Here is a 27,916-nt window from a genome sequence, read left to right as displayed (position 1 = left end):
CAGCGCAGGGCTGGGATCCACTGAGGGCTCTGGGGTACGGGGCTCCAGGCCAAGACTGGATAAGCTTGGCTTTTGGCTCAAACAAAGGTTCTCTCTCCTCGCAGGCCATCACATTCATTTATTTTGCCCCGTGGTGAAGTTAACACTCCGTCTGTGATGTCACAGTCGTTCCCATGACAACAGGTTTATGACTTCAGTGTAAAGTCAAATAGAAGGAGAAGCTCAGGGACATGAAGGAAAGCTCGTATTCAAATCAGAAACATCTGACACAACAACAGAGAAGAGAAATGGCCAAGAAGGTACATTTCTTTTATTGTTATACACGTCTGTGGTTTCTTCTTTTCAGCAACGTGTACTTCTTCCATCACATGTTTTAATAGCTACTCTTCCACTTATGTTTCTCCAGTTAAAGATGTCTTCTTTCTTCTCTTAAATAAAAAAGTAAATTTAATACCGTTTGTTTAACTAGTTAATGAATGTCTTTGCCTTTTTTCAATTAGGTTTAATTTAATAGGAGTAAATTTGGGCTTCAGTGTAGTCTTCCTTCTGATGCCAAATATGAATGATACTATTTCTGAACAAACAGGGGAACTGTTAAAACTGTGGCTTTCCATACTTAGCAAAAGAGGCTTTCAAAGAAGAAAATTAAAAAAAAACAAGCCCACATCAAAGATTTTTGAAGCATGGATTAAAAAAAAATGATGCAAGAAGGCAAAGCTGTTATGGAATAGAAGTAAGTATTGGTGAGAGTAATGTGCAGACTCAGAAGCTTTTCATTCTGTGTTTTTTTTCTTGGTTTGCTGTTTGCTTTTTCCTTGAACACCAATCTGCTTAAACACAAAGGTCTTCCCATGGATTAAGGTGTCACCAAGGCACGGACCACAAAGTGCCACTGATATAGCTTGGTGTTTGTCCAGCGTGGGAGCTTTCTCAGGAGCTATCCTTCCTGGAGTCTCAGTAAGAATTCCCAAGAGCATCTAAAGATGGAGATGGTGCCTGAAGAAAGCCTGTGAAGTTACCATCCACCCTTGCTAGCAAATCTAAACACAAAGCAGTCAACCTAAAGACCCTGAGGGCCACACTGAACAGAGGCTGGATAGCCATGCTGGTTACACATTGCAGTTTGTTTCACTGAAATTACTGGATCTTGTTTGCCAACAATGAATCCTTTCAAGTTTCAGTTGAAAAGTGTTCAGGTAGCTCCTGTGCAACCCAAACTGACTGGATTTAGCATGTTATGTCTCCACTTGGTTCACAGATAGTTGATTGAATTAGTTAATTAAGGCTGGAATTTTCAAAGAAGCCACAGGAATTAGGTAACCAAATTCAATGAGATTTGGGTACTTAACTCCCTTAGACTCCTTTGAAAAGGCCAGCTATAAATGTTCACCTCTTTAGTTGCAATTATTTGTACTTGCAGGATTATGAGTGCAGCTGTTTATAAATGCAGAACCGAGGTTCCAAAAGCAGACATGGCATGAGAACAGAGATCTGTCTATGCATAGCACAGTACATAAATGTATACAAGCAGTGGCCATACATTTAAACCATCCTTGAAGTGAAAATACCAGTAGGGCTAGTAATAACTCTGAAGACAGTGAGAGCTTCTTAAGCTCACCTAATGAAAATCACCTAGGTATACACACTCAAATATACATGTGCACAAACTTTTATGTATGCACATATACATATGCACATGTAAAAGTGTATGCATGTCTATAAAGAGCCAGATGTGAACATGGGTGCAGACAGCTGTTTGTTTCTGTGTGCAACTTTTTCTTTGCAAAACAGTAAATTGTAATAGTGTTTTCTCCTGGGAAAAGGGGTGGCTCCTCTGCTGTGGCCACATCCACAATCTTATCCAAGTGTATGAGGAAATGCCTTCCTTAACAGGTATAATCCAGGCACCATGGAGGCAACTCTTCTCTGAGCAGCGCAGGAGGAAGCAGGAGTACCAGCTGCAATGGTAACCATCTGATTAAAAGTAAAAATAGCAACCTACAAATGGCATAACAAAACAACCCTTTAATCAGCAGGGGTGGTCACCCTGTCCTTGTACCTGACTGCAAGGCCAAAGGATGGAACCAAGGGCTGTTTGACAAATGCTCTGGGTGTTAACAACCAAAACATGGCACAGCCAGCCCATACACCCTTGGTGCTGGCTCCCACTAAAGCCACTGGGGCTACCCGGTGGCATTTTGAGGTGAGCAGATAGACCTTGACCTTGCTGAGGAGAATGACACAGTGTGGGATTGCTTTCCCTGAATTATTTAGGGAAATAAATAATTTCCTAATTATTTAGGAAATTATAGGATTTTTAGTTTCCTACATAATTATTAATTGTTATTTAGGAAATAAATAATAATTTATTTCCTAAATAAATTATTTAAGAAATTAATTCAACAATAATAATAGTAATAATAATAATAATAATAATAATAATAATAATAATAATTCCTAAATAATAATAAGCCCTGGGCTTTCATCCCACAGCTGCAGCCTCCCCCCAAGACCACTGCCCTCACCATTGCTGCCAAAGGGAATGTCCATTTGTCCTAAATGAGAAGGTGTTTAGGGCATGGGTTGGACTTCATGATCTTGAAGGTCTCTTCCGAGCTAGTTATTCTGTGATTCTGTGATTATCCAGCAAAGCACCCTCAGACAGAAGTAACCTCAGGCCTACAAGTGATGCTGGGACTACTCACAAGCTCAGAGATACACATGGGCTTTGTCATGAAGGGAGTCTCAAGAAGGAGGATATATCCTGAGACCAAACGAGCGGGAATGAAGAGCATCCAGCCAGATCCTGTTCATTAGTGGCCATCAATTGTTTTTCTACTAAAAGTTGCCAGGACTTTAATTCCGTGTGTTCACAGCAAGAGTGTTGGCCCATAAACAAATTCAAAACATACAGAAGGTCAATTTCTTCATATAAGGAGGGTCAGTGACTTTCCATTAGAGGAGTCACTGAGGTCTCCAAACCCTGAAGGTGTAGTAGAGCAAATAAAAATGTGGTTAGCTGAGGAATGCAAACAGATATACAGCACATATAGAACTTTAACTTCACTCCAGCATCCGTATGTGGCCATAAAATACGGCCTCTTAAATATAAAATGTATAGATTTCCCTCTGCAACAAAGGCATAAAATATTTCACTCCCAAACAAGTATTTGAGCATACGAACATGATCTTTCACTTCATCTAGGACTACCCACCCAGTAAACCAAGCTGTATTCTTTCTGGGTGGCTCAGAGAATAGCATATTACAGTGGAAACACCCATTTATTTCATTTACTGCCATTTATAATATTTTCCACTATTTGCAGATAATGAATTCATCCACTTTTTGCCAAGATTATGCAGCCTGTTTTATAGCCAAAATTATCCAGAATCCTTCTAAAAATGTGTTACCCTTCATTTTCCATGATTGCTTAGTGGTTCTCTTGGAGCAGGACCAAGATCAACCACATTAACAATGCACAGCAATAACTGAACTGTCATGCTCCCACTCTCCTGGCAGCAGGAGGAGTGCCATCGAGCTGGTCCCTGAAGTCCGCACGGCTCCAGAGCGCAACTGTTCAGGTTAATTAAAGCTGTTAGATGAGAAATGAGGAATTACTTTTGGAGCCCTTTCCTCTGCATATCCTACACTGGTCTTCTCATAAAGGTAGATCCATTTCAGATTATCTGGTGTCCTCTTGGCGCCGCTGCCCCTTCGGCTCTCGGGGATGAATTGTAGAGCAGAGCACAGCAGAGACCTGTGGTGTGTAACAGCCCCTCACTGACCCAGCTGCCGGCCCTGTGAAGGTGGACACACATCTGGAATATCACACACCACCAGGAGCACTTTCCAATCCAGCCGAGGGTGGAACAGGCGCTCCACGACCGAGCCCACGCGCAGGGCACTGCACCAAGGCGCAAGCAAGGCAAGCAGGAGAAGGCGGAAAGGGACAGGTCCTTTGTGAAATGATGAGTGTTGGGTCGGTGCTGGGTTCTTAGCAGAGAGTTTCCTGCTCCCCTCGCAGGCTCGGCAGTGCTGGCATGCCTGGAGGGTGGAGCTGCAGCAGCGCTCCATCCCCGCTCCGCCAGGGAAGGGGAGAGGCAGGCCAGCCACATCTGCTCTTCCCTTGTGCAGCGTCTGGCAGCCTGCAAGTCCCACGCAGGGGAGAGACGGGGCTCCTTGCCATCACCAGGCTCCACAGCTGGGCCCAGCATGTAAGATGAAGCACATGCAAATCTTTGCAGGAATTCCTCACTGCTCAGCCTGAGGGTTTGATCTTGGAGTCAAGGAAATCTAGCTCAGGATCTTGCATGAAAGAAGCAGTGCCTGCCCAGAGGTTCCAGTGGTCAGTGTTAGCAATGATAACAGAAGGAATCACAATAAAATTAGAAAAGAAGGGGGAAAAGCGGAACAAAACAAACTTGTGTTCATTTTTCATAATTTCACACAAAAAAGAAAACGAGTGTAGTAAATCTAACAGCCAAACTGTCCTTGTTTCTTAGCATTATCACTATTTTCTTTGGCACTGCTGGGAATCTCTTAGTGGGAGCTATGAGGAAGGAGAAACTCTGTCTCAGCAAGGGGCTCTGCAGCAGCCAAAATCTGTTCTGCACCCAAATCAGCTGCACGACTGAAGCTGAGCAGCCAGTGCTGAACAAGTTAACCAGCCACCATGTGTGACTTGGGAACCAGGCAGGCAGGAACCTCACAGCAGGTTGAATTACGGCCACTGGAACAAAAACAAGTTGTCATGGCATAAGTGAAGATTTCTCAGCACTGACAACTGACAGCACTGCAATAAATATTAATGCTCCAAACTCCTACTTGGATGCTCATAAATACTCCAGACTTTGCCAGGAACTCCTTTCCCTTTGGCCACTCCATTATTCAGTTTTACCACACGTAGATGGTTGGGGCCTTTATAATTTCTGCCTTCCTCCACAGGCAGCACTACTTTACCTCTTCATCCAGAGCAGGCTCTGCCACATCACCCACTCTAGCCGAGAACCACCAAACCAAAACACACAGATTTTTTGGGCTCCTTCCCAGTAACATCTTGAGGCCCTAATACTCATCCAGTGGATGTCAATGTAGCAGGATCTCAGCTGATTAGCTTTATCCAGACGGGTTTGTTTAATCTTAATATCTTGCTCTCTTTCTCTCACTTTATTTTTTTCTTTTTTTTTTTTTCCAGGCTCTTTGATTCCCTCTCTGGTTCTTCTCAGGGTCTCCAAGTTTCAGGCACTTCTCTAAACACCCTCTAATGTTTTGATTTTTGATGGTTAAATTTAAACAAAACTTAAAAGCTTTTTCCAGCTATTTTTGCTCATTCTCAGAGTCATTTATCAATCCAAAAGAAAGCGTAGATTCCCCCTATATGAATGGATCACTCTCTTTATGGGTAGCTAATGTGTAACCTCCTTTATTCCACAAAGATAAGAGTCTGGCCTCTTCCTTCTGGGTAAAGCAACTGGAGGCCACTGAATCCTTCCTGCTGCAAACATGACCACTTGTAGGGTATGTCCTGCCAGCCCCGGCACTGAGGTTACAGCCAGCCCAGCTCCTTGAGGCACCTCGAGGCTGCTGCGATGTACTCTGGCTGCAGGGTGCCCATCTGATCTGTGCTGGCCCCAAAGCCCGTGTGGCTGACCCTGCAGGCAGGACAGCTGCACTCGGGCACTTCCCTGTCCGAGGGGTGCTTCCTTTCCAAGCCCAGCCCGGGCCAGGCTTGCTGCTCCTCCTGTCAGCCCAGCTCCCCTGGCAGGGAATCGGACTTGCACTTCTTGCACTTACGGGAATCGCAGAGGCACATGAGAAGGAAATGTGTGGCCTCTCAAATCCTCTAAACATTGTCCAGCTGCCACTAAAAAGGTACCCTGACTTGAAATTTTTTTTTTAAATTTTGTTTTTTAATAGGCAACTACTCCGTGCTTTTGTACAGAGCCATAGGAATTTTATTCTTGGACCAGTAGATAACCACAGCACATCTCTCCCAAGTTTCCAACCCCACAACCATTTTTCTTAATTTTGAAACTTTAAAGGAAGAATGCTGCTTTGGCTTCACAATTTTGCACAACTTGTTAGAACCACGGGAGAATGTTACAATACCAAGCCACATGAAATGGAAACATTTGAACAGACCTTTGGGCTGGATCCCTTGCTTCCACCAAGCTGCATTCAACCCATGACTGAAGAGTGTCTGGCTTGGGTAAAAGACAGTTTTCAGCCTCAAGTCCTGGTGGCCAGCAGGAATGGTTTGACCTCCCAGTGCAATTAAGAACTGCCTCAGATCTACTCAGAACGGTGTCCCTGACTCAGGGGAGCTCCTGGGGACTTCCTGAGAGTTGGAGATAGCTGAAGGCCTGCATGCTGTGCTGTACTCAGGGACCTCACTGCCATGAGCAGCTCTTTCCTGACACCTTTGGCAAGAGGCTCCACGGAATTCACTGCCAGCTTAGCAATGCAAGGAGACCACAACAGTTCCAGGGAACCATTTCCCCTAAGAGGAAATGAAAAGAGAGCTGAAGGCACTGGCAAGCCATACATTAGACATTTTGGTTAAAGCAGCTAGACTGCACTTTGGAACAGCTACTTTTTGCAGAGAGCTTTGTTTTCCTCCTGCACCAACTGTATCCCCATTATTCATTGCTCCAACTATAGACAGTGCTTTTAGTTTAATCCTCCAAATTATACTTTTCTATCACGCATTTCCACACCACAACAGGGCTCAAAATACAAAAGAGGTATTTAAGTGATGTTCTTCTCCTGTAGACTAGCTGGCTCAAACACTGCATTTCAGAAGGACACAGCCCAGTTATGAGTACAATAAAGGAAGTGTACAGAGAAAATCATGTTTAGCAGGAATCAAAAGGAGATATTCAAGAGAGATGGACTTCCACATGACAGAGCTGTACTGGCCCCTACACAGCTCAGATACTTGTAGAGTGGAGGTGCTTTTGTGGCCACCTGAGGTACCCCATCTCAGGCTGGTCCTTCCTTAGGCTGGGCTGCTGTGCTTCCCTGAGCAAACCTAGCCATTCCCTGGTCTCTCTTTGCTTGAGAGGAGTAGGCAGAAACAACCCAGCCCTTGCCATTGTGCTCATCCTTGAACATCACTTCAAATACAATCCCCTAGGCCTGGATCTGGAAACACTTTACAACACAACTGCTATAAATACAGAGAGAAGCCAAGAGCAGGAGCAGAATGAACCAATGAAATGGAGGCAAGGAGAGAGATATGATTTCAGCTGAGATGGAGAACTGATGTGTGGATAAAGAAAGGCTTCGCAGGTGGCTGGAGCTGCAATAAGGCTCTTGCTCTGAAGCTGGTCAAAAAGAGAGAAAATGTTTGGGATGATGACTGGGATTCACAAGGAACAAAAAGTTCTTTGCAGCACATCAGATTCCTCTCATGGAGAGGCAGACTGCAGGTGAGCCCTTAGACAGTGTTGAAAGGGACAAAGACCCTCTTGGAAGTTTTAGACGCTCTTGGAAGTTTTCTGATCAAGTACTGACCGACACAAAATGGCAGGAACAGCACAAATCCTCCTGCAGGATCAGTGCCTGAGCACTTTCTCAGCCATCCCAAGTGGCTTTTGCAGCCTTGGCTGAATCTGTATGGCCTATGCTTTGCTGTGATCCATATCCCAGTCTGATCAGCCTAAGTGACCTCAGAAGTGTCCCCATGGTTGCAGTCACATCTGTAAGTCACAGCACACATGTACCAGTGGCTTTGCAAATCCTCCCAACAGTTACTCTGTCTTCCTTAGCTTTGCATGCTTGGGAATGGCTGAGGAAAACCTACAGGATAATGCTTTCTGAAATGGCTTTTCAGGGCTCCTTTTTGTCAGACTCCTCACCTTCTCTGTCAGGATGTTCTTTCAATGCCTTTCATATTTCCTGTGAAAGACCATAAGTTCCCAAAGCCCCAGCATATCTGCCATCCCATTGCTATCAGGAAAGAGCTGATGAGAAGGTGATTATCAGGGATGATTACAAGGACTTTATAAACACAGGAAAGCATGTTCTGCATTAATTGCTGATCTATTTCAGCCAGTTTGGCACCATGACAAATGCAACTGGTAGCATCTAACAAGCTGGGGGATCGAGAATAATTAATTCTGTTTCAGTACAGTATGTCCAGGGAGAAGAATCAACCACTAATCCCAGGTGACCAGTTCCTTTATAAATATATTAGCAACATAATGCAGGGCTTTTTAATGGGATTATAACCACACAAGCAGACTCCAAGCAGCTGCTCTGCTACTCAAAAGGAACATGTCTGACAATAAGATATAAGGAACTGAATGAGGGGAAAAGGAAAAACCTCTGGCATGGCACTCTTAAATGACCTTGCTGCTTAAAAGGAATTGGAACGTATGCATACATGAAAAGAAAATCAAATATGCTTAAAGCAATCTCTTTGGGCGTGCTCATCACTACTTTGTCCCACTGATCCTCTGTCAAAAGCAGAAAATGGCCAAATCAAGGAGAGCTCATATTTTCATACACTAGAAACAGATTTTAAAGCCAAAGAGATTCTGCTCACACACTGAGTAACCAAGGGGTCATTGTCAAGGATGGCAGGGCCCACATATTGTGGGACACCCTTTGTGTTACACCCTCTGCAGAGCTGAAATAACTCTTCATCCTGAGTACAATTTATCAGCTCAGTGCTGTGGCTAAATGAGTGTGCAAGAAGGTCTTTGGGTGTGTTGTGTGTGTGTACATGGGTTGGACTCCATTATCTTTATGACTGGAATAGACAATCTTTAAAGGTATCTTCCAAGTCCACTCATTTTAGATATAAATATATATAAATGTGTATACTAAAAAGGACAGCCATGAGGCAGCCACTGGGAATGGCCCTGTTGTGGCAAGAGCAGGAGAAGACACAAATGTCATTCAGAAATCCCTCCTGACATATTTTACAGGACTGTCAAAATCACAGTCTAGATTCAATTCATTATAACACCTGGATTATCCTTCTTACCATCACTTTAACAGAGAGGTATAATGATGGCATTTAAACTTACTAAATGAATCTTTGTTTCTTTTAAAGTTGATGACATAATGGAAGACAACTCTGATGGCACATGCACCACCAAATATAATACTTTTGAGTCCTCGCTTGTTTGCAGCTCAATGCTCGAAGCTGAGGCTGGGATTTGGCTCCTTAGCTTTGAAAGGAACACAGTATGGTACAGAACATAACTGTTATGGGATACAAGCATTTGCAGCATGTAGCTGCTCCAGCAAGGACTATTGAGGCAGCTGAACCTTAGCGAAGCACTTTGGAAGTCCAGATATAATTTGTGCAGCTCTGAAATTCTGTTACCAGGGGTCCCTACTCAGGGGCCAGAAGGACCTGCAAGAGCATTTAAGCATTCATTTACTACTGAAGTACATCTTACATCCCTGTAAAATACTTTTGTTAGAAGCAGCTAAAACACAGGTGAGTGACACAGCAAGGCTGACAGACCCACACTGCTTGTCTGCCATCCACTGGTACCAACAAAATAGCCCCAGTGATTTCAGTGGCTTGGGATCAGACCCACATGTTATTCTTGACCACCTCTTTAACTTCCAGGGCTTGACCTCAGGATGCCCTGGCAGCAGTCCAGGTGTCACCATACTTCCTTCTGAAGAGCTGCATGGAGCACTGACCTCGATCTCCCGCTCCCAGCACTGCTGAGCCCATCGTGGTGGCACAGGAAGTGTTTAAGGTACATATTTCTGTCCGTGTGCATCGTTCCAGGGTACCAGGACATGTGAGGGTCCAGCTGGCCCCGGTTTTCACGACTCTGATGGCAAGTTAATGAGGTTCAGTGAATTCTCTGTGTGCTCTGTGGGTTCTTCATGCCACACCAAATGTTGGCAAGTACCTAACTGTGTCTTCCAAAACAATTTCCAGCTGTGGGAGTGCATCACTTCCAGCCAAGTAACCTGAGTGTCTTCCTGCCTTTTCTGTAGGACATTAATCACACTTCTGAAAGCTCCTCATCTTGAGTCTAGCGGGTGACAATGCTTCTGTAGTGCCCATCCACGATCCCCTGACACATTTACATTTTGCTAATGATAAGCTCTGGGTGCCATGTGCTAAAAATACCGTGACTGCGGAGAGAATTAAGTGTATCTCTAGTGCCTGATTCAGGAGAGCAGTTAATGCTGTGATTAAGTCCATGGCTAGTCAGGACAAGACAGCTTATGTTAAAGAGAGCTAAGTATGTCCGGTAGTACCATCCTATAACACCAACTTCCAGAACTGGGACTGTACCAAGATTGTGGAAGGATATCCTTAAGGAGCTAAACAACACCAAAAACCCAGCTGTCTGGTACTCAGAGGATAATATGTGCTCTATCACAAGATGTAACTTTAAATTTAAATTTATATAATTTTTAAAAAAAATCTAAAAAGGCTACACTGCACATATTCTCTCCTCCCAAAGAAAGAATGAAAAAGTCTGCATGAGCTATTAGGCAAACTGAATAACACACTGCTGGCAGGACACTCAGAGAGGAGTTATAGGTGCCTATTAGAATCCCTACAAAACCGACTAACAAATGCTGGAATTAAAAAGGCAGGCTTGGAGGGAGACAGGGGCTTTGAGCAGCACAGTATTTCAGATCATCTTACTGAAAGCTTCAAAATGTCATCGGCTTTCAGTCTGAAATGCGTCAGCAATCGTTTCATTTTTATCAAAACACAATTAGGCTGCGGTGAATGACAGCATAAATCTTAAATAGGAAAGATACAGGATGAAAGACCACCAGGGTGGAACATAACTGTAAACCTCTCCATAAAACTGCATTTGAGTTCTGATCGTATACACAGGAACTCCTTTAAATGATCCAGCAAGAATCCTAACTCGCTGACTTCCAAAGAAAGTGTTACCAATTAAGCGGGACAAACTTTAACAGTCAATTTTAATTATGCTGTGAGATTCACCAATCAATTCCCAGCTCAAGCTGAAGTTTTTACTAGCAACGACTGGAACCAATTTTCGTGCTTTTATGTTGCGTCTAGACTTTAATAAATGGTCTAAGCACAGAGCAATTCCCTGCCAGTATTGAACAGTTTTCATGTACACTGAGACATGCACCAGGTTCTCTAAAATTCTCCAGTCTCTGTGCCTTGAAACGTTTCCCTGAGGAGCGGGTGCAGTGCAGTGCATAAACACCACCCTGGGCATTGCTGGCCATGCAGAGCAAGGTGGTGATGGCACACTGTCCTGCAGCTGGCTGCTCCCATGCAGCAGGCACTAAGTGTGTGGAGCCAGCTCTTCTCTTCTGACTGGAATGCAACAGCTTTGCTGGTTACAAGACATTGCTCTTGTTGGGAGAAACCCAAAGTCATTAGACTGAAAAAGATCTAAACAATATGGAGGCACCTAGGACAGCCACAATATTTAACTGATGGCCCAGGAAGGTACATCCAGGCAATCCTTCAAGCACGTACAAATCTTATCTTTCTGTTCTGCCACCCCTTCTCTGGACCTGTCTGGGTCCTGATTAAGCTGTGGGCTGCTGAGGGAGCTGAGCATGCAGTCAGCCCAGCAGCTCTGATGCAGGAGAGTGAAGCACCTGGATGAGAGATGAAACCTGGTTTAAGCCTGCTGCGGCACACTCGGCAGTGCTCTGGCTGTTGGAGACTCACCACTGCGGCACCACTTTGATCACTGCTGTAGGTCATGGAATCACTCTGAAGCCAAAACAGTCTTGTTAAAAAATTAAGTTGAATTACCATTTAGGGAGCTCTGTTGCATTTTTTTCCCCCTTCCCTCCCTTCCTCCTTTTTAAACATGCCTGTCAGGAGTGTGAAATCATGTGCATTTATCACTACCCTTCTGAGTAGACTGTTAAATGAAGAAATACTTATGTAATTAAATATTCCTATACTTCTATTCAGAAGCCACTGTATACAATTTTAATTTTTAGAAACTGAGAGGTTGCTGCAGTTGAGCAGAGCCTCTTAGTTTGTTTCCTGCTGGATGATGTCAGACTAATAAACCTCCAGGCAGTCCTGCATGCCAAAGGTCTGACAAAATTGGGCACCCTGTCTTCAGGAAGCAACACAAAGATTTACCTGCCACTGTATTTTTGGAAGAAGCAGCAAACAGCTCTGGAAGTGCTGCACCAGCTTGGCTGCCACCAGAGGTAACAGCCATGACAGCCAGGAAAGGCTGTTTCCATGGGGCAGCAGCACAGAGCTCATTGGGGCAGCAAGGGGCAGAGGGAGCCCCATCTCTGCTGGCCCATGCTGTTTACCAGCTGGGCAAAGAGGTCCAGGCTCTGGGGCCACGGGCACTGACACAGCAGGCACCTGCAGACAGGGCTGGGCATGCTCTGGAGGCCACTGCTTTGGCCAGCACGTCTTGAGCATTGTCTCTGCAACTATTCTAAATCTGTGACATGAAGTAGGACTCTTCTCTGAAGCACAGTAAGAATGTATAGAAAAAACCTCAGCTTCAGGGATGGGACAGCGTGAGCAAACAGGACTTAAGGAAGGAAGGGAAGGGAGAAACTCACAGAGGAGGTTACACACCTAGGATCAGCCAGCAGGCTGGTACCGGAGCTCAGAGCAGCACCTGCCAGCCTGGCTCCCCGCTCTGTTCATGGCACTGGTTTATCCAAGGTGTGTGCTGCACATGACTGCTGCCAGAATGAGCAAAGCAGACTCATAGTCCAGCAGCTGAAGCCTTCACTTGACAAAACACCCCTTGCTCTCAAGGATTAGTTTTGCTGAATGGCAGTAATAGCTTGCAAAAACCAAGTAAACTCGAGTGCACCGCGTGTTGCGGGGTGCTGGGATTGGATGGCGAGCTGTAAGCAGTCTTTTTGCAAAGACAGCGAGTGTATTTCATCGTAGTTGTCTGTGGTGGGCAATTTGGTTGCTTTTCAGGGAACTCACTCTAGCACAGGATCCCTGCCAACATAAAGAGCTGGCCAAAGCATTGTGCTTTTCAAAGTGGAAGGATTTTCTTTCCTTATGTCTCCTTCAGAAAACATACCAAACTCTGGGAAGTCACAGTGATCTCTGTTGCTGAAAATAAATTATTAGCAATTAAAAATCTTCTGTTTCTTGCACACTTCCACAACCCAGAATAATATACAATGTGAAGATTCACAGCCTTTTGAGGAAGCACCGTGGTCCCCAGCCTGACCTTCCGAATTCCATAGGCCAAAGCACTTCACTCTGTGGTCGCTGCCTCCAGCCCGGCTCCTGCGGCTGAACTGCAGCAAGTCATTCAGAAAGACATTCATCTTGATTTATGGCCACCGGTCCTGATGGGAGAGTGCCACACAAAGCAGCTCCTGTCTTGAGCTTCGTGGAATGAATTGTAGAGTTGAACTGGTTCATGGGTTTGAAATGCCTGTAATCCAGAAAGATTCTCTCTCTGATTCCAGGCGGAAACAGTGCGTAGGTGGCTTATAAAACTTCCTTTCCACAGTGACCCCAAATCCAAGAAAACGGTCAGGATCCCTTGTGTTGCTTCAAAGGCTCAATTGTTACTCAGGCCAGCTAGTTAGCCATGGAAACAAGTATATTCAGTTCTTCAATCTCTGACATAGTTAAAGACAAACATGGTGTAAGATTGTGATTGTTTACTCAAATCCTTCCTCTGCTGAGAGAAATCATAATATCAATTTTCAGTGCATTAGTTACTTACGGTTCTCATGCCACAGTTTTAAAATCCCAGGTGCTAATTTTGTTGACAGATACATACGTGGGTAATAGGTTTTCTTCACAGGAGTTACAAAACAGGTGAAGGATATCCTGGTCCCAGTGAAGTCACCAGGAGCTCTTCCAGCCTGTGTCCAGCAGGGCAGTCAGTCCCCTGTGGGAACAGTACCCATTCCAGTACCAGCACAGGTACCAATTCCAGCACCGACCGAGGAGGGGAAAGGAATCCTTTTATTAGCACAAGGAAGTTTTCTGTTTCATGACTGTGAATCCCTGTCAGGTACAATCTCTGAAAGTTTTATTTAGGAAAGGCTACCTAAGTCTGCAGCCCCACAGAGCCCCGGGATGTGGCTGTTGCTGTGTATCTGCACATGTCTGTGTCTAGTGAGACATCTCCTCACACTGCTATTTTATACAAGATATAAAGTATTGATAATTCAAATGCCAGAAGGCCGTTAATTAAGTTACAAGGCCCTTCCAATTCAGCCAATAGCCATTCCATTTCAGCACAGCGTGTACCTACCAAGCACACACATGTGCCCTGTGGAAGTGTTCTTCACAATGCAAAAGCATTGGCTGCACCTTCATGTTTACCCTTTCAAGTGATGTAAACCTGAGAATAAATCCACCTGTCGCCCTATCTTCAATGAGGTCACCAAAAAACCTCCCTTCTATTTGCAAACAGCTTAGTGGCTACCAAAGAGCAGTCACCAATTAACTTATTCCAAACAAAGATTAAATCCTGATTAATCACTGAGAAGGGTTAAATCTAAGGAGAGTGCCAGACACTGAAAAGTCAGATTATTCTGTAGTAATTTATTGCAAACTTCCGTGCTGGGGCTAACTAGAATCAAACAAAAGAAGATTTTTTAAAAATCTGAAAAGTAAAATGAAAGGCTATAAAACTGGACAAAGAAAACAATGAAGAACAACAAGATAGACAGGGAACCAGGAAAGATAACAATAATGACTTAATCAAGCAAAGTATACATTTAGGTGATAACCTGGGGATGGGAAAAAGGTCAGATCTGAATAAGTCTGTTGAATAGAGATGAACACTACTTTCCTGTGGGGTTTTTTTAAAATCAACAGTGTATCAAACTGACAGCTGTCCAGTTGGAGATTTGAGAGCACACAGCTTTCTCTGGGCTAAGATCTTGTGGTTTCAGGGGAAGAAAATGGCTCCAAGGAAGCACACGTTGCCAGAAGAAACACCTTCTTCCCAAATTCTCATGGGAAAGCCCAACTTCTTAGTAGGCAAGAGCCTGGATGTTTTTGACCTGGGCTAGCCCTTACCAGAGTAGGGTATGAAGTTCTCTTCTCTGCCTTCCCAAACTTCAGAAATGCCACCTTAAATAAACATATGGAATATAAGCTAGCATAGATTTCAAGGAAAAACCAAAACAACAGTTGCCCCAGTCCAACAGCCTTGAACATTCTACATTATGTAACTCAATAGAATTATGCTTTTTGATCTTCTTATTTGATCAGAATCGAAAGTTTTAAATTAAAAATAAATTAAAAAGCAAACACAAACTAAAGAAAGAGGGGAAAATAGCCCAACACAAGTGTTCTCTATGTTGATCAAGGACCATGAGCTGAGCTCTGGGTCTTTTTGGTAAAAGCAGTTCCATGAGCAACCCTGGGATCTTTCTCACTGTGCTGCACCACTGTAAATTGAATTGCTGGTGAGCTACATAATACAGCATGGTGTTTGCAAAGCCACTGAGACTTGGCTTTACTCCACTATTACATCAGTAAGAGTTTGACAATTAAATTCAATAGTAGAAAAGGTAAATGACAGAGTCTTGTAGTTTTTCTCAGTAGGATAAAGAATATTATTTTTTATTCTCAAAGAATAAAACTGCCTAACACTGTAGGGACATGTATGGGATGTTGTTTGCTAGAGCAGCTACAGTGACAGACTTTTTTATGATTTGACCATAATGATAAACACATCTGTCTTAGGCAAGGACTGTTATTTAAGGACTGGAGAATTACGCTCTTTTCTTGAAGCATTTGCTCAAATTATGTTTTTCTTTGACTTTTTCTTTCTATTTTTGATAAGACAAGATCAGGACGAGGGGAGAGAGAGGGAAGGAGAGAAAGAGAGAAGAGGAGGGAGGGGAAGAAAGAAAGGAAGGATGAAAGAGAAAGCAAGTACTAAAGAGAAAAAGAAAGACAAAAAAAGGAAGAAAGAAGAAGGAAAGAGGACAAGCAAAGCAAGCAGCTGGTGCTGAAAGTGAGCAAGTCTCTTTCTCTCTCTTTTTCTTCTGTCTTTTAATAAATCATTGTAGCAGCTTTGTGACAGGTCTCTGTTATCCATAATGCCCAAGCAAACAGCTTTTCTTTCAGCCTCTATTCAGTTGGCTGCCAGGGAAGCAGGACTGCAGGCTGGAAACTTCAGTGGCTCAGCCTGCTCCCCTGTAATTCAATTAGAAAAGCAAGCATGAAGTCAATATTCATTGCGCCCGGCCAGCGCCGCGCAGCACAATGAAATGATAATGAGAAAGTTCACAAAGGAGATGGGCTCAATGATAAGTTTTTAAAGAGGTGCTGCAGCGGGTGACCCTCTGGACAACTGGCAAACACACATGGGCATATGGGTCTCTCCCCTCAGGGATTTACCCTCATCCCTCACCATCTGTATCCAGGGCAGACGGCCGACTGTGAATCCAAGGGAATCTCATGATACACCCTCCTAGGTCACCCCATTCAGCTGCTTTGCATCCCTGAGGGAAAGAAGATGTGTTTCTTAAACACCCAGGCCCCAGAGGAGCACATACAACCTGCTGGATCACAGGCAATGCAGTTTCAAGTAACACAGAGCTGGGACTCCCAAGCCCAGCAGGGATGCTGGGCCTGTGGGGCACAGACCAAGGAAATCGTGACAGGGAGCTTCCAGCACCCTGTGGAAGTGCACAAGATAAGATCTGCACCCTCGTCCTTTCAGAATAAGGCAGCACTGAGTCCTACAGCCATGAGAACTTGGAGCTTTTGTGCTTTAAACTGATCAGAACTGGGTAAATAAATGCTGGACCTAATTCTGCAGCTCCCTCCAGAAGGGCTCTCCCACTGGAGAAGGTCTCCACAGGATTTCCTTTCTTCTCCTTTTAGCACTTTGCTGGTGACAATAAAATATGTAGTTATTTATTTTGTAAACATCAGTGTATTTAGTTTTAAAAATAATGAATGATTGAAGTAGTAATTTAAAAAACAGCATTGTGTGTACAAGCCCAGAGCTGCCTTGTTCTAATTTTGCTTTGGGATTCAGCATTCCAGATATTACTGAATTTGTTCCTTTTCAAATTACTTCTGTGGTAAGGCCCCAGGCCCCTCACAAAGAGATTTGGGTCTCATTCTTTTCAGTGCTCTCAGAAAGAACCAGTGGCCCCAACTCTAAACAGGCAAACATGAGAAACAGAAAGTTTTTTTCTTTTCTTCTCCTTTAACAAAAGGCAAATAGGGCACACAGAGCTTATATAAGTTCCCTGAGGTCACACGGGGTGTCACTGACAGTCACAAATTGAATTCAGATTCTCAGGCTCTCGGTCCCAGTTCATGTCATATTGCAGTTCAGGGCACTCCAAACTTTTAATGCAATTTTCAGAAACATGTTGTAATTTCCCTAAATTAATCTCTCATCCTAATGCCTATTAACGTTCCACATATCTCCAACATCTGTAACAGCTGCTTACTACACTGGTAAATAATTAATACAATTCATGAACAGGATATTTTCTCAAAATCAGGAGGTATTTTTCAACATTGCTGATGACAACACCCCATTTTTACTTTGGAGCCCAACAAAAAGGAAGTCAGTTTTGCCACTCTTCCTGATTCAAAAAGCCTCCAGCTGCTAATAATAGAAGTGAATTGCTTCGTCTGCAGTCGGAAGCTCTTGGTGCCCTATTGGGCCAGTTCTTCAGCTGCTACAAACCCACAGAGCTTCACGGGAGGAGCTGGGCTTTGTCAAGTCACACGAGCTGAGGGCAGATGTGTTTGTGTTCCACTGCCCACTGAATCTTCCTCCGAGACTGATCCAATCTCTGCACCTCAGAGGGAGGACTGAGCACTCCCCACAACTGGAGCTAGACCCAGGGATGGAACAGGTAGAACAGGTTGGCTGGATGCCTCGTACAGCCATCCCCCTTCTCCAGAAATCCCCATGGGGAAAGGCAGAGGTACATACCAGAAGAGGAGAGCCTGTCCCAGCAAGCCATGCCAATGGCCTGGCCTAGACACCCACTGGAATGTCACACGGGACAGCAGCAAAGCACCTTGGAACAAGACTGCTTTCCTCTGACACTGACTGAGATGTGAACAGAGGGAAGAGTTTCATCTCTAAAGCTGCACACTCAGAGCTGCTTCTGCTGTTCACTGTTTTCAACAGTTTTCTTGCCCCAAGAGTAATTTGTTGGTTTTTGCCAATATTTTGAAGAGCTAGAGACCCTTGGTGAGCATAAGCCTCTTCTCCTGGCAGAAGAGATCAGATGCACAGAACAGATCAGAAGAGAACAGATGTACATTCTATGTCTGTAGGGAATTATGTCAACAAAGGGTCACATCCCAGGACTTTTCCTTTTGGTTAATGTGCAACTGTCTAATACACTAGAGAAAAAGGGGTAGGATAGCCACATCTTCCCTAGGTATTTCTGTTCATTCTTATTATTATGTAGAAGGCCAGATAAGAAATGCTAGTCACTTCAGATATCTATACATAACATAATTATACGCTCCCTATGTTTTACCAAGCATACAAACACCAATTTTCAAAACCAAAGGCAATTTTGGGTACTCTCCAGAGGCCCAATACGTAAGGTGTATTCCTCTAAACAACTGGAAGTCAAATGTCCCTGTGTAACTCCTGCATGTAGCTGGTAGAAGTAAACTCAAAAACTTCCCCTTTCTTATTTTAGAGGCAGCACTCTTATGTAACAAAGGCAAAATCTGTTGAGGTCAGGGATTCAAAGCCACCAGCTTCGTGCCCTGAACAGCCTTTGCTGTCGGTGACAGCCCTGGGAAGCTCACAGGACCCTGCAAGAATCTCTCCCCTCAGTTATCACTCGTCCATGTCAGACCCCACAATCCTGGTTTATGCTCCGTGCTTTGACGGGAGGTGTTGTCTGCACAATATCCCCAGCTGAGAATTGGGTTTTGCTGGAGACATTAATGCATGTAATTGGCACATGCTTTTCTGGAGTATTTCTATCGCCTTTCAAAGATAGAGACAGCCAAATCTCTCCTCCACTCATCAAGGAGACGCTTAAAGCATCAAGTGGGGAATTCCAGGCCAGCTTAGAGATGGTACTTACTTTACATTTTCTCAGGCAGCAAGGTAATGTGGGTCCCAGACTGTCATAGTGTTTATTTTGAGTTCCCTGGTGACAAAAACATTTTACACTTGTCCTGTATGGTTGAAGCCTCCCTCCCCTCCTGGGGAACTCAGGCTATCTCTGCCACTCGTGCAGCTGCTGGTTCTTGACTTGGCCCATCCCCAGTGAACACAAAACTGAAGTCAGCTATCCCAGGCCAGGCTATAACTTCCACAAGGGTAAGGTAAGATCACACTCTTTTCTCCCCCTAGGTCATAGTGCTCATTAGAGATGAGCTCAAAACTCATAAGCTCAGCTCCAAGAAAAGTACAAAGCTCTGCATCTCTCGAGTTCCTGATGTACTGATTTCAGCCCTGAGCGAGGTAATCTCAAACTGGAAGAAGTGAGAAAAATATATTCAGAAGGGGAAAGGTGACCCTGTAATTAAGTGATTAGCTCGACCAGGGTTTAATTTCAAACACTGACAGACATAAGACTGCTTTGTATGTGTGGGCAGGTGGAGCTGTGAGCTCCCTTACTGTGCCATTTTAAGCATAAATGAGAGTTGATAACACTTTTCTCCCATTCTTTGCTTTGACTGTCTGTGTTTAGAGGCAGATGTTTTTTATTTGATCAGCAAGTAGCTTGCACAACAGCCCTCCCATCTTCTGAGAGATCGCTGTGCTGTGATACACCTTTTATTTGAGCACTGCAGAACACACCCAGATGAGAAGGAATGGAACACACCCCCAGGCTCTGTGCAACCTCCAGAAGGGAGGTGGAAAAGAGATGATCTAGGCACAGATTATAGTCAATGACCAACAAAATCGCTTGCTGAAGCCAGTCCAGCAGAGAAATTACAGAAATACAGAATGAAGAGGTTATTTATGTTATTAAAAATAAAGGTACTGCAACCAGTGAGCCCAGAGCTATGCAATTACAAGGAGACGTGCAGTGTACACAATCAGGAATCCTTATCAGATTGTTTGGTCTATCTTTTCCATTTAAAAGTGATGTTTAAACTGTGTTTATAGACAAAAGGTCTGATCAATGAACCTGTCATTTGGTCATGAGTAACATGGAAAAAAGTAATCAGGTGATGAAAATATTGCTAGTTCTCCATTTGAGGAACAAAATGAAGATACTTCAAAAAGACTTTGAGAAACTCGTGCATCAGCAAAGTCAATTGTTACAGCTTCGAAAATTTCTCAAAAACAAACATCTGTAAAGTTATTCAGAAACGAGATTTTCTGAAGGTAAAATAACTGGGAAAAAGCAAAACCAAAGATTTACTATTATTTAAGCTTTTCAGCTGCTCCCTAAGAAAATAAACTTGGACTTAAACAAAAACTTTGCTGTTTTTCTACAAAATAAATAACAGTAACGTTATACCTACTAAACAGGAATCAGCTGTATAAACAGTTTACCTGCCTCTGACAGCAACAACTGTAGAAAGAATTTCTGGGCAACTATATTCACAGGAGGAATAGCCCAAGTCATGGTAATCATTGTATCTCAATGTATAATAAATGTGATGGAGTAAGTATAACAGAAAATTACTTTAGAAAGTCATCACCTTGACTGATCTTCTTCCCATTTTATACTTGATAATTGCCACACTCTTCTCCTGCTTGTCACTTTAAACTTGCCCAGTAGTTGCCATCATAAGTCTATGATTCAAAATGTTACTGTCTTTAGCCAGCTAATCTCAGTTCATTCATTTCTGAAATGTGCGTGTCTGATTGTCCATATTCATTCCCTTCACCCAAACAGACAGGTGTTACATGCAATCTGAAAAAATTTTGCAGCTTGGAAACAAATCCATATTTCTGTCATGTATTGCCCCTGGATTCTTTGATTAATTTCCATAAACTAAATCTGAAAAGCTCACAGGCCTCACATCAACCAAGCAAGTGAAGAACATAAAAAAAAATGATCAATCATATTCATTGTATCATTTTCTACAAAGCTGAGGTCTAACAACTCCATGATCAAACAATGTGCAGTTGTGAACAGTAAGAAATGGGAGCCTTTGAAATATGTCAACATGGCAGAGTTGTATCTGCCCCCCACTCTCATCCTTCCCACCAGCTCAGCATATGTAATGTTTTAGGTAGGGCATGTTCAAGTTGTTCCCACAACACAGAACTGAAGAAATGTATGCTGCTGGGAACAGAGGCATGTGGAATAAATATTTTGTGTGCTCAGGAGCTTAGAAATGGCTTGTGGGGTGCACATGTATTACAGACTCGTGCTGGCATAGCTGGATCCATCAGATGCACAAGGAGAAATGATCCTGATGGACACAGACGGCTTTCAGGAGCTGCCTCTACAGCCTTATTTGTATCAGCAGCCTGTTGGTGTTCTGGTTCAGCTCCTGACAAAAGGATCCACGACCATCTTTGCTAACGGGGCTGCAGCTGCAGCAGGAGCACATCAGCTGTACAGCATACCATATTTGCAACTGAGATCAATCACTCAGCACAAATCTGGTGTGAGATTTAGGGACAGAGGCTGGATGTGCAGGGACTACTTCCATTACTCTCTAAGGCAGTACTCCATGAAGAATGAAAAGGATTTGACTTCTACCTTGCCCCAGACTTTCGGCTGTCATCCTCATCAAAGCAACCACAGTGAAAAACCTTCTCCCTTCAGCCTTGGATACTGATAGGTTTCACACTACTTTGAGAACAGCTTTGTTTAGTAAACAAGTCCCTTGAAATAACAAACTTGCTTCCTCTCATACAATTTCACTTTATCACAACGGTACTCTCTTGTCCTTTAGAGGATTTGCAGTAGCACCTGAATGCTGAACTCCTCCTCATGCTGCTTTGGACCAGATCCCCAGCACACAAACTAATTTAACACCCATGTCACGAAGTATTCCCACACCTGAGCCAGCTGAAGATCCAGGATTAGTTTGCCAGTGTGGGTGTTGCTCTACAGTAACACTATTTCTGGTCCAAGTAATTCCCAACATTTTGGTCATTTACCAGGCACAAAAAGGAGAGAGTAACCAGCAGGAGTAAATCTTCTTTTGTGATTCTCTAGGACATGTGCATGTAGCTAATATATGGTCAACAAAAAAAAATGCAGGGATATGGCCATAAATAAATCATATAATTATCTCAGCCTGCTGCTTTGGAGCAGCCTTCACTGCTCGCTTCTCTCAGATGCTCTCCTGCCTCCTTCCTCACACCCCGAGCGCTGTCAGTTTGCTGTCAGCTTTACAGTATCAGGAGTGTGATCTCTCCGTGGGTACCCTGCTCAGTGTCATTTAAACTGCCCAATCTGCAAGGCCACCAAGGTCAAGGAACTATCAGGAGTAAGGTTTCTTAAGTGCAACGTGTGAGACACCATCTGACACTGTTTATAGATAGACTTAGCCTCTTATTGACCACAAGATAGAAGTTAAAAGCATTGCTTTGGGAGTTCAAATGTGTTAACCTCTGAAGTGATGTTTGAATTAGGGTTATAAAGGGCCTAAAGTTTTGATCAGAGGCTTGGAGAATAAAAAGGATTTGGAAAAATGATAGAGCAGGATCAGAGTAGCTACACTGAGTGTGCCAACTACTATATTATTGTTGATTTAATTGAGTCCATCTATCAGGTCTGTGCATTATGTGATCCAGTTCCAAAGATGTTTCCCTGCCACAGCTGACAAAATACAGACTATACACTTCAAATGCAGTTGTCGGTCTCTAAAACAGGCAGTTAGAAAACATGCTGGCTGCTCCAGCAATCAATAATGGGAAGGGCAGTGTACGTTGGACTGACTCCCAAACAATTAAATACTTGCCAGTGTAAAGTAAAAAACGACACAAGGCCAGGCCAAGAGCTTGTTCACTGTTTGGCAGCTCACAGCATTACAAACACTCATGGTTTAATAATCGGGGAAAATTAACAAAGCTGGAACAGCAAAGGCATTTTCTGAGAGGTTTTCTGATGAACACACTGAAGAGGTAACAAATACACCTTCCCTTGAATTGTGTCCACATGACACCTGGAATTCCTGATGCAGTTTTCCTGGAAGCTGACTCACAGAGGAGGTGGTTAGATACTTGTCACGGATTGCACATACAGACTCTGAAGACACCTCACCACCTTCTGGAAAAGGAGAATTGCCTCTTACCCAGTGAAGAGGCACATAACAGCTTAAATATTTTGGAACACTGGCCTTGAATTGGGAGTGAACAATCCAGCCCAGGCCTGAGAAGCAGGGAGGAGAGTGCAGTGTCAGAGTGCAGCAAGGGCAGTAGTTCCCTCAGGGACTGAGCGAGATGACACAGCCAGGGACAGGCCAGAGAGCTGAGCAGGGCAGACCCAGGGTGACAGCCCAGGGCCAGCCCTGAGTCCAGAGCACCAGGCCAGCACACAGAGAGCTGAGGCCAGCCCAGGCCAGCAGACTGCAGGTAAGCCTGGCACAGCAATGCCAGTGAGGGCACAGCGGTGACAAAACTGAAGAGCAGCATCCTACGGCATCAAGGGGGCAACAAGTGACAGTCCCAGCTGGGCTGAGCTGCAGGACACACAAGGATCACTGAGTCCAACTCTCAGCCCTGTGCAGGACACCCCAAGAGCCACACCGTGTGCCTGAGACCATTTTTCAAATGCTTCTTGAACTCTCTCAGGCTGGTACTGTGACCATTTTCCTGGGGAGACTGTTCCAGTGCCCATCCACCCTCTGGGTGAAGAATCTTTCCCTGATATTCAGGCTTAACCTTCCCTGGCACACCTTCAGGCCAACCCCACAGGTCCTGTCACTGGTCACCACAGAGCAGAGATCAGTGTCTGCCCCTATGAATCCTTCCACACTTGTGATCTGTCTTATACATATAGAAAAGAGACAGAAAACTGCAGAGAAGCCCTGGTAGAAAGGTCCATGCTGGATGCTGCTTCACTTGTTACCATGGAACAGGCTGGTACTGGCTGTTTCCCTCAACCTCCCTGCTCAGACAAGGGCTGGGCACATCCCCGCTCTGTTCCAGGAGGGATAACCAAAGGGGGTGGCTGAAGCCTCAGAGGTGTCATGGAATCATCAGTCACAAAGAGAGGCTGACTGGCGTTGCAGAATAGTCCTGAGAGAAACAGGCCCTGTGGCTCATGGCCCTGGACTTGTGCTAACAGCTGCAGCCCTGTAAATCAGCTCAGTGTTTCACAGTATGCAAAATACATGCTATTTCAGTATTACTTCTCTGAAACATGACAGGAAATGCTCTGTACACAACTTTTCTTGCTGCTTTCTACTGTGGTGTACCCTGCCTACAGGGATGTGACAGGATATGACATCCATGCTCACCTTTTCTATCTCCATCAATTATCTGGGATAACATTCTCTGCATACTTTAAAATTTCTCCACTGCATAGCCAAGGAAATGACCAAGCAGAGGTAGCTATTGTCCTTGCCTTAAAGGTCATTTAGAATGCTCCTGTTACACACAGGCACACACAAACCTCTGAGCTGGATTTATCTTCAAAGACATTTCTCTTTCCAAAGATGGTGCATGTCTGAGACAATGAACGTTACCAGAAATCAAATACTCCAGTGCCTAAATTAATTGGCTTCTCTACCTTTCCTCCTCTCCCATACCACTCTTTGGCACATTCTTTTTTTGTTTCCCTTTATCTCTTCGTCTCTTGCTTTTTTCACTGTGGAACTAACATGAGAGTAACAGGATATAGAAGTCCCTATTATAACGATTAGTTTTCATGCCTCTGGTAAAACATGGTACTGTGTGATTTCTAGGCATGCACAAAGAAAGAGAAAACAAAGCAAAGCATCATTCTCAATACACCAATCTCATTTCAAAGTGCCACAGAACATAGCTCCCTTTCTGTAACCCTGCCACAAAATGTGTGTCAAATCCCTGTAGACCAAACCCCAAATGGTCCAAGTTCAAGGATGTGCAACCCTTCCATCTCCCACTCAGCCATAGAACTGCCTGGACGTGATGTGCCCTGTCCAAGTACAGCCATCTGGAGCACCAAAGTCTGACTGATGAAAGAGACAACTGGTGTCAGTCAAACCAGGGAGTCCTAGACCTGGAGAGGACACCACAGTATATCAAATAAAATCCCAGTCAACAGGGAAGAAGGAAGGCAGTGGCAGGGCAGTGAGAAGTGCTTCAGAAGTGAAGAAGGTGGATTTTTAAGCTTAGTCCTCCAGCTGTTCAGGTGAGGTGTGAGAGGAGCTCAGCCTGCCTAAGGAACTTTTACCACCTCACTTGGACGTAAAACCAGTGTTATCTTTCTTTTTCACCCTTCATTTTCACTCAGGGGCAGAGGAAATGCTGTTAGAAAATGGTTAGGACATAACATTTTGCAGCAGAAGGTACAAAATTGTACTCAGTGCTTTATAAGGTAATGCACACTGCTTTGCAGTGCAGTCTAACTCAAACTGCCTGCTGGCAAACAGTCTCACTGAAACCCTGGGAAAACCAGACCAGCACTCTGTGCCCTGTATAGAAAATCAAAATATACTTCCAGAGGCTAATTCTGACCCCAAAAGCTTTTTTGAGTTCTCTCATAATGCTAATATATTTTTTTAGGTCAGGACCACTTTAGATGGATGTACAACCTGATCTGCAATTTGCAGTTATTCAGAGGACTCTCAATATCTCACTGACATTAAAATGGACACTTTGTATGAGTATTCCATTCTGTCAGGAAACAGCAAATATTCAGCAGAGAAACCTCAGATCCTGATCATTACCCATTTGCAGAAGCTATGTTAAATATCACCCAGAAAAATTTGATCTTAAAAATTTTAAAAAGTGCAGTCTTGACTTTGCATCTTTTAAGGGCAAACTAAAACATTAGTTGGTTGACTTTAAGGTAATATTTTCACCAGAAACCACAAGAAAAGAAACATCCTAATTGACTAAAAATCCAGCTGTGAACTTAAAATAGAAATTTAAAAAGTCACATTTTTCATGTTACTAAGTTCAGCACTGTCTAGTCTTTGAAGAAATGGATTGGCTCGGCAGAGTGAGCTGGAGCACTCAGCATTCACACGGGAACTCTCCTCTGCTGTCAAGTGGCCCAAAAGCAGGGCTGTGAGACTGTCCATGTCCCTGGCTGCTCAACATTAAATGTATCTGCTCGGGCCACCTTCGTGCTTGAAGGAGTGGTTTAGAGATGAAGCTTTTTAAGCTCTTTGTGGATGCTTTGTGCTGTTGAAAAACATCTTTGCCTTTACTGGAGAGAATTTCAAAGCTGAGGAAAGAATCTGTGGGCTGGACCCATTCTGTTTGAGTAGTAATTACACTCTCTCCCTAAAGACCCAGCGTCTTAATGAAATAAACAGCATAGCTCCCATTGTGTGCTAGAGAGGCAGGATCCAGTTCCATCTGCTCAGGGATCTTCACAGGAATGCTCCTAACTGAACAAGACAGCAGCAGATAGAAATCAAAGTGTTTGAAATGATTACCTCTAGCACAGTGATTAGCCTGTGTCACATTTTCCACTACCATGGAAGCTCCAAAACCTGTACCACTGTGCCTTGCCTCGGCATTCTGCACCCACGCCATCCCCACCCTGGCTGGTTCCCACCTAACACCCCCTCATGGCCACATGCCCTGAACCCCTGCCGTGCCCGGAGCTCCGGGGACCCTGGAGTGAGCCCCTGCTAGCACTGCTTTCCATGCTGCAGGCCTTTCCCCTGCCCACTGAGCACTGCACTCTGCCCCGTTTCCCGGCTGCCCCGTGACTCACTGCAGAGCCATGCTGCCTGCGCAATGCAAGGAGCCAATCTCCAGCTCCCCAAACCCTCCTCACTCCAAAGCAGTACAGTAGCAGAGTTCTAAAATTCAGCTGAACTCTTCTGGCTTCTCTTAGAACCAATACTCGTTGGGGGAAAAATGCTGATTTGGTGAAATCAAGGCATTCCACAGAATTATTTTACTTCTTGTTTCTTTATGAAAGAAAAAACCAAGAAATGTTTCAACTTGAAACCTCTTTCGTTTCCCAACAGCTCATCTATCCAGCACATTGACAGCTCATCAGGTGGAGAGAGGGATCCAGCATCTGCACTCTATTACCCAGACGGAGCCAGGGGACCTCAGGCTTCCAGCTGATCACTGCAAAGCTCTGTAGAAAGACAGCATTTATCTCAATTTAGAAGCTTCAGAGACAAGGTTCTTCAGAGTGAAAAATCAATGCAGCCCAACGGAAATTGGCAAGTGCCAGGGCATTTGCAGGAGCTGGAGATTTGGCCCTTGTTTCATAATATTTGATTAAAAGGGACTTCCACATCCCAAGCATGACACTGCCAAAGTTGAACATCAACTGCGTGACCAGCCGTGAGGCAGGATGTGGAAAACTACTTTGTGTTAATGATTCTGTGCTCTGATCAATATTCTACAGCATCCCCATGAACAAGTTAGTGTTTCACAGAAGACAACGCAGTGGAAGCAGCAGGTTGGAATCTCTAGGTCACTGCCACGTTTCACGCTGCTACAATCCCCTCCTGCAACCATTTGGAAGGCTGTCTGAAGAAAAATAATAAAATAACTGCACAAAATATAGGCTCAGGAATCACACAGCTCTATGAAATGGAGCATCTGATCACATGGGGTGGTGGTGTTTGGAAGATGAGAGAGGCAAAGAACCCAAACAAACCTCCTCAATCACTTTATGGTTGTTTATATCACATTAGGACATGGTCATAATATATCTGACCCTCATTTGCTATTTTTAAAAGATTCAACGGTGTATAAAGCCTATCATTAAAGTCACTGCAGGGTGTTTGATAGTTGTAGGCTCTCATAATAAATTGTAAGTTTATTATGTGACCTAAATCTGACTGTTTAATAATAATTTTTATTCAGTTGCCAGGAACATCAACTGGCAATGCTTGCCTAATTGTCTGCCTTTGCAACTGGAAGGTTCCAAGGATTTCTCTTATTTAAAGCTTTC

The 27,916-nt window shown here is 44.0% G+C and overlaps 1 protein-coding gene and 1 long non-coding RNA gene across 40 annotated transcripts in view; one reads left to right on the top strand and one right to left on the bottom strand.

The window, feature by feature from the left end:
• The window catches only part of SLX4IP (SLX4 interacting protein), a 423,033-nt gene that overhangs the window by 244,968 nt on the left and 150,149 nt on the right, over nucleotides 1-27,916 (bottom strand). The window lies entirely within an intron of this gene.
• On the top strand, nucleotides 130-27,084 carry LOC135297798 (uncharacterized). 12 transcript variants are annotated; one of them, XR_010359748.1, is made up of 6 exons: nucleotides 130-299; nucleotides 587-733; nucleotides 844-957; nucleotides 1,894-1,966; nucleotides 3,521-3,667; nucleotides 3,791-3,921. It is a non-coding gene; the product is annotated as an uncharacterized LOC135297798 (long non-coding RNA). The 12 variants fall into 12 exon arrangements; XR_010359743.1 differs by lacking the exons at nucleotides 844-957; nucleotides 3,521-3,667; nucleotides 3,791-3,921 and adding exons at nucleotides 9,591-9,726; nucleotides 26,973-27,084; XR_010359740.1 differs by lacking the exons at nucleotides 844-957; nucleotides 3,521-3,667; nucleotides 3,791-3,921 and adding exons at nucleotides 9,591-9,726; nucleotides 15,754-16,002.

This window comes from Passer domesticus, chromosome 3, assembly GCF_036417665.1.
Source record: "Passer domesticus isolate bPasDom1 chromosome 3, bPasDom1.hap1, whole genome shotgun sequence".
Classification (NCBI taxonomy): Eukaryota; Metazoa; Chordata; class Aves; order Passeriformes; family Passeridae; genus Passer; species Passer domesticus.
The sequence above is the reverse complement of the archived record's forward strand: the minus strand, read 5'-3'. Positions and strand labels throughout refer to the sequence as shown.